The sequence below is a fragment of the Sinohyriopsis cumingii genome, unplaced genomic scaffold (assembly GCF_028554795.1).
Source record: "Sinohyriopsis cumingii isolate HCF-2022 unplaced genomic scaffold, ASM2855479v2 utg001527l, whole genome shotgun sequence".
NCBI classification, from domain to species: Eukaryota; Metazoa; Mollusca; class Bivalvia; order Unionida; family Unionidae; genus Sinohyriopsis; species Sinohyriopsis cumingii.
Window position 1 is genome coordinate 2212027 of NW_028316012.1, and position 5192 is coordinate 2217218.

The 5192-nt window shown below is 33.2% G+C and overlaps 1 long non-coding RNA gene across 1 annotated transcript; it reads left to right on the top strand.

Annotated features, from left to right (window-relative positions):
• The first annotated feature begins 524 nt into the window (after positions 1-524).
• On the top strand, positions 525-4648 carry LOC149772018 (uncharacterized). Its single transcript, XR_016418033.1, has 3 exons — positions 525-751; positions 2223-2288; positions 4268-4648. It is a non-coding gene; the product is annotated as an uncharacterized LOC149772018 (long non-coding RNA).
• Positions 4649-5192: the final 544 nt, after the last annotated feature.

Genomic DNA, 5192 nt, shown 5'->3' on the forward strand with positions numbered 1-5192 from the left:
CGATAGGTTCATACTTTCATTCATATGAACGATCGATAGGTTCATAATTTCATTTATTCCTTTTTCAATATCGTTTTATGAATGATACATTGAAATTAACATGCTTTTCAATATCGTTATATGAACGATACATTCAAATTCACATGCATTTCAATATCGTTGTATGAACGATACATTCAAGATTTTGTTTAAACTGGGGTGTAGGTCATATACTTTTATTTTGTTGACCGGTGATAGGAGATAATACACGTTTGTTTGAAATTCCATTTGTTAAATTCATGTTTGAGATTTTTCTCGTTTAGTTAATTGTTGTTGATAGTTCCATGTTAGTAACTTTATAAATCTCCATATATTTTTGCTTATAATGGTGTCAGATCTGTTAATATTTAAATTGCGTTTATAAATAAACATCTTGTAAACGCAGTTGCTTTTGGCGTCTTCTCTAATCCAATCCCAACCCAGATTCGTCATGTGACGAATCATTCTACTATAAGATTTAGATTGTTATTTGCTGATGCATTTGGTTTCGTGACCGGTGTTTATTTATAACTCGGCTGATGCAACATCAATTCGGTGCTTAAAATCTGTGCAATGGACCCTCATAGCTCTTATATAACCATGTGGTTTTAAAGATCCGACGCATTGCGGCAAGCTGTTTTTAAGTACTGGAGTCTGAAATCGCTAATAGTTGTTCAGTACAGAGCTTAAATTGGCACCATTTAACTACCAGACTACTTCGGATATCCATCAGGCAAGTTCATGTCCTCTCTCTCTATTACACTCCCTCGCTTTCTCTCCGCATATATATATATATATATATATATATATATATATATATATATATATATATATATATATATATATATATATATATATATATATTCTGTGCAGGAAAATAAATGTTCTACTTAAAGTGAGAATGGGAATACTTTCAGATTTCTAAATAGCAATTCGGTACAATTGTTGAAAATTTAAATATTATTTCCTGTTTCACCTATTTTCATGCAACTGCATTCAATTTTTGCATTTGTTTGTTTAGCATATTTGAGCCACATTGCGTTTATTTTAAAATGATTGTGTAAAATCATTATTTTAAACTTCGGTATTGTCAATATTAGATCGCAGTTGTCGTTGTTGTCCACCAGTTTTGTGGCAACCACATACACTATTATTACTGTTCCCAGTACCACTACAACCATCATTTGCAGTATCACCATCATCTGCTACTTCTTTCTTCGCCCTAAAGTCGGTTTTTACAGCATCACATATATTTTGAAAGTTGCTTCACAGACACATAAAGAGTGCAATTTGTTCAGTTATGTCAATCATGCAATCAATAATTTCAGAGGAATACTAATTATATAATTAAGAGCCCCTCGAGTATTTTTGGGACGCGCCTTCGTTTCCATGTTCAGTGAAACATTGATTTGTATCCTTGTTCCCGAAAGATAACGTTTACTTTACTGCAACATTTAATAATCCAACGTTGTTCCCTTGCTCATTTTCATAGTGAATAAAACTTGTCCTTTCACCTCTATGTGTGAATATTACGTTAGTTAATCCTAATGACTCAAATACGTGTTTCATTTTAATGACCCTATATCCAAAAAAACATTTTGAACGTAGGAAGCTTTTAAGTCACTTTCTCATATTAAAATCACGTACACAGTTAATAACCCGCTTTAATATCATGTTCTGGAACATTAATTTAGACAGTTTCGTATCTCCTTGCCATCTTCTCTATATTCACAGTAATCATAAGCATCTCTTGCAAATGTCACTGTTGCATTGCTGGATTTATTAATCCTCTAGAATAATTACTACTATCCAATCAATTTGAACCTCTTTCAAAAAGTACAAAACAAAACCATGTACTAGACCTTTAAATTTCATTACACTGTACCAATCATCCTTCATTGTCTAAAATTGCTAACATTTCAGAAGGTTTAGGATCCAATTTAGATTGATATTTGTTATGGAATCTGTTTTTAGATTGATTTTCCTGTGCGTGTACTTATGCATGTATGTATGTATGTGTCGGTTTTTGTGTGTGAATATGTAAGTGTGCAAGAATTTATATATGCATGCATCTGCACAAAAATTTGTATATATTATTAATACACGAATCTTACAGTACATCTATCCAACCATTCATCAGCCCATTCGTTCCTCCATCTTCCCATCCATCCATATATTTATATATCTTTCCGTATTGCATTTAGATCACCGAATTATTCTCAGGCAGGAGTTTTGTGTGGGTTAACAGTGCAGAGAGAGAGAGGAAATCGGTAAGTTGATATTTGTACCAACACAAACTGCATACACAGGTTTATATATTCGTATGTACATAGTGCAATTTTTAGGAGTATTATGATTTACATAAAGTATTCCATGGTCGTAACGTTACCATTCGCAAATATGATTTTATTTATGAAACAAGTGAGATATAACAATCATTAAGACGACGTGATTCTCCATCGGTACTTACTTTTGGCGGTCTGGTGTGAATCTTCAGTTAGTTTTAGTCAGTGTATACTTCTGTATTCTTAGTCAAGGGTGCGACGGTGGGTCATACAAAATTTAACTAACAATCCAGATCGTTCACCACCACCATATTCCCCTTCTGTTGATAAGAGCTTAAAGTTCGTAAAGTCAAGGATTAATTATTTTTAAGAATTTGTCGAATGTTTTATGAACAGTGTCAAGGTTTAGGAAACAATTCGTTTCCATTTGTAAAGGATCATAAGATTGTTTTGGTTCTACCCAAGATAATTATCACAAAGAGCGTGAGATAACATGTAATGTGTTTGTCATGCTTTTCAACTATCTGTCTCTACCATTGTCTAGCATGATGATTCGGCAAGGTCAATCAGGTGTTTACATTTTCTGATATAAATTGTCATCATCCCCTGGATGATACTGGTTTAGGAGGAACTGAAACATCTACGCATCTTTCAAGGACAAAATGCCAAGTGTCAATGATAATAGGGGAACGTAAAGTTTAGGTGCTACCTAACCGTATTTTTAAGGCATTCATTAGAGCTAGTGATGATGACAAAAATCACAAGAAATTGCTGACCAAAAGGTCTTACGTCGACTTCAAGGATTGATTTATTGGGACGTCTGTGATTAAGTTATTTCAAGTGATTTAAGCGTGTGTATGTGTGTGTGTGTGTAACTGTGTGATTGAGGTATTTATCGAAGCTTTAGCAATTGTCTAGTCATATCACTACGATGTCGGCAGCATGGCAGTATATAGTGATATCTAGGACTTGGACATCATGACTCGGACATTATCATGAATTTATGTTCACCTTTCTCTGTCTTCAATTAACAGAGAAATAGCCAAAGATTAGAAACTGAATTTGAATGGACGTTTAACATAACCAAGTCACTAAAGAAAATTTCTCTTCGTAGAGCCGCATGGATGTGCACAATTGTAAGTCATCGCAGATTGAAACACGCATCAAAAATTGAAAGTAGATGGAAACTGAAAATTATTTGAACGTGAATGGTGTATAGTTTTGTTATCAGTGTTACAACATATCAACACAGCCTTAAACCAATACTACTAATACTACTACTACTACTACTACTACTACTACTACTAATAATAATAATAATAATAATAATATAAATAATATAAATTTTAATACATTGTATTATGATTCAACAGGTTTGCACCCTCAGTTTATTGTAATATTTGAATTATGATAGATACAATTTATTTACGGAAACCGCTACCAACATGCCTTAATGTTTGAAGGCAGTAATGTTACTGTACTTAACCTCATTTTGTTTTTTTCATATCACATGCTTTCTTTGGTATTCTAACACATTTTCGTGCTATGAATAGCATATTGTACGTAGCCAATAACGTGAATACGTTTAGTATCGATCGCTTGCACAGACCATATATGTCACTAACGTCCATATCATGCGTTTATTGTCATGTAACATAGCTGGGTATATGTAATAGCTGATGACAAATCTAATCATATATATTCCTTTTGAACAATACCGCCATGAAACATGCTGGCATTATGCTTGTTGCTTACACATCGTTTATATGTTACAGTATCCTTCTTGATTTAGCAGAGAAATAACGTAATATATAAAGTAAATTCCAATAGAGAACAAAATTCAGAGAAGTTATCTTTTAACTGGAAAAGTATTAGTGTTGATTTATGATTAATAAGACATGACATTATAAGCTTTTTGATATTTCGATCATTTCAATAATGAAAGGAAAATATATTAATTTCAGATCCTGACGAAGATGTGGCAAACGTTTTTCACTGTCTTTGTCCTCTGCATTTTCATGGCAGGAACAGACGGGGTGAAGTGCTTGTACAAGGAGGGTCGTTGTTATGACAAGGGAGACATTGAAGGAAAATCGAGTGTTTGTAAGGGCACGTGCGCAGTAATTTCAGGCACGTCGAAATGCAGATGCATGCGTTCTAAACCTAAATTCAACAGATAAGGCATCGTCGGTGTCTGAGAACATGAAAAGGGAATACGTCGTATCAGAATTTTTATACGTAATCAGTATTTGTGCTGCTCTTTCAAAATAACATATATTTTCCTTAACACTTGAATGTTTTACGTTTCACAACCAAAATAAATTAATGGATATCGGTCATCACTTCAGGCGTGTTTTCGTATTTATTGTTCTTCTTTCGCCATTAGCTAAGTCTGTTTTATGGAAATTTGTTTTCGGCTATAAAACGACCGAAAGGCGTTAGAGGTATCAAACATTATTTTGAGAATGATATATATTATTTTTCTATCTAGTAATTTAGACATTGGCATATTGCTGGCACAATTTACTTTAGTGAAGTACAGAGAGAAAATGAGCATTAATGGTAAACGTTCGTTCGATTTATTGACAACGAGAAGCCAATGCTGAGCATGATTCAAAAGTAACATGATGAGGTATTAAACTTTCTTGATCATATTGCAATTCAACTATTGGCTGTAGTATACATGCACACTTTAATCTCTTTATCTTTACTTCTGTCTATTAAGATCCACCTGCGAATCTGTCTGTCCGTTCTAGGAGTTCAAAACGTTTAAATTCGGATCAAAATGTGCTTAGAGTAATACATAAATTATGTTTTGTTAAGTTAGATACAGTTGATCTCATATTAGAAGTAAAAGTCCTAGTTGTATTTCAAAATATCTTGACACAA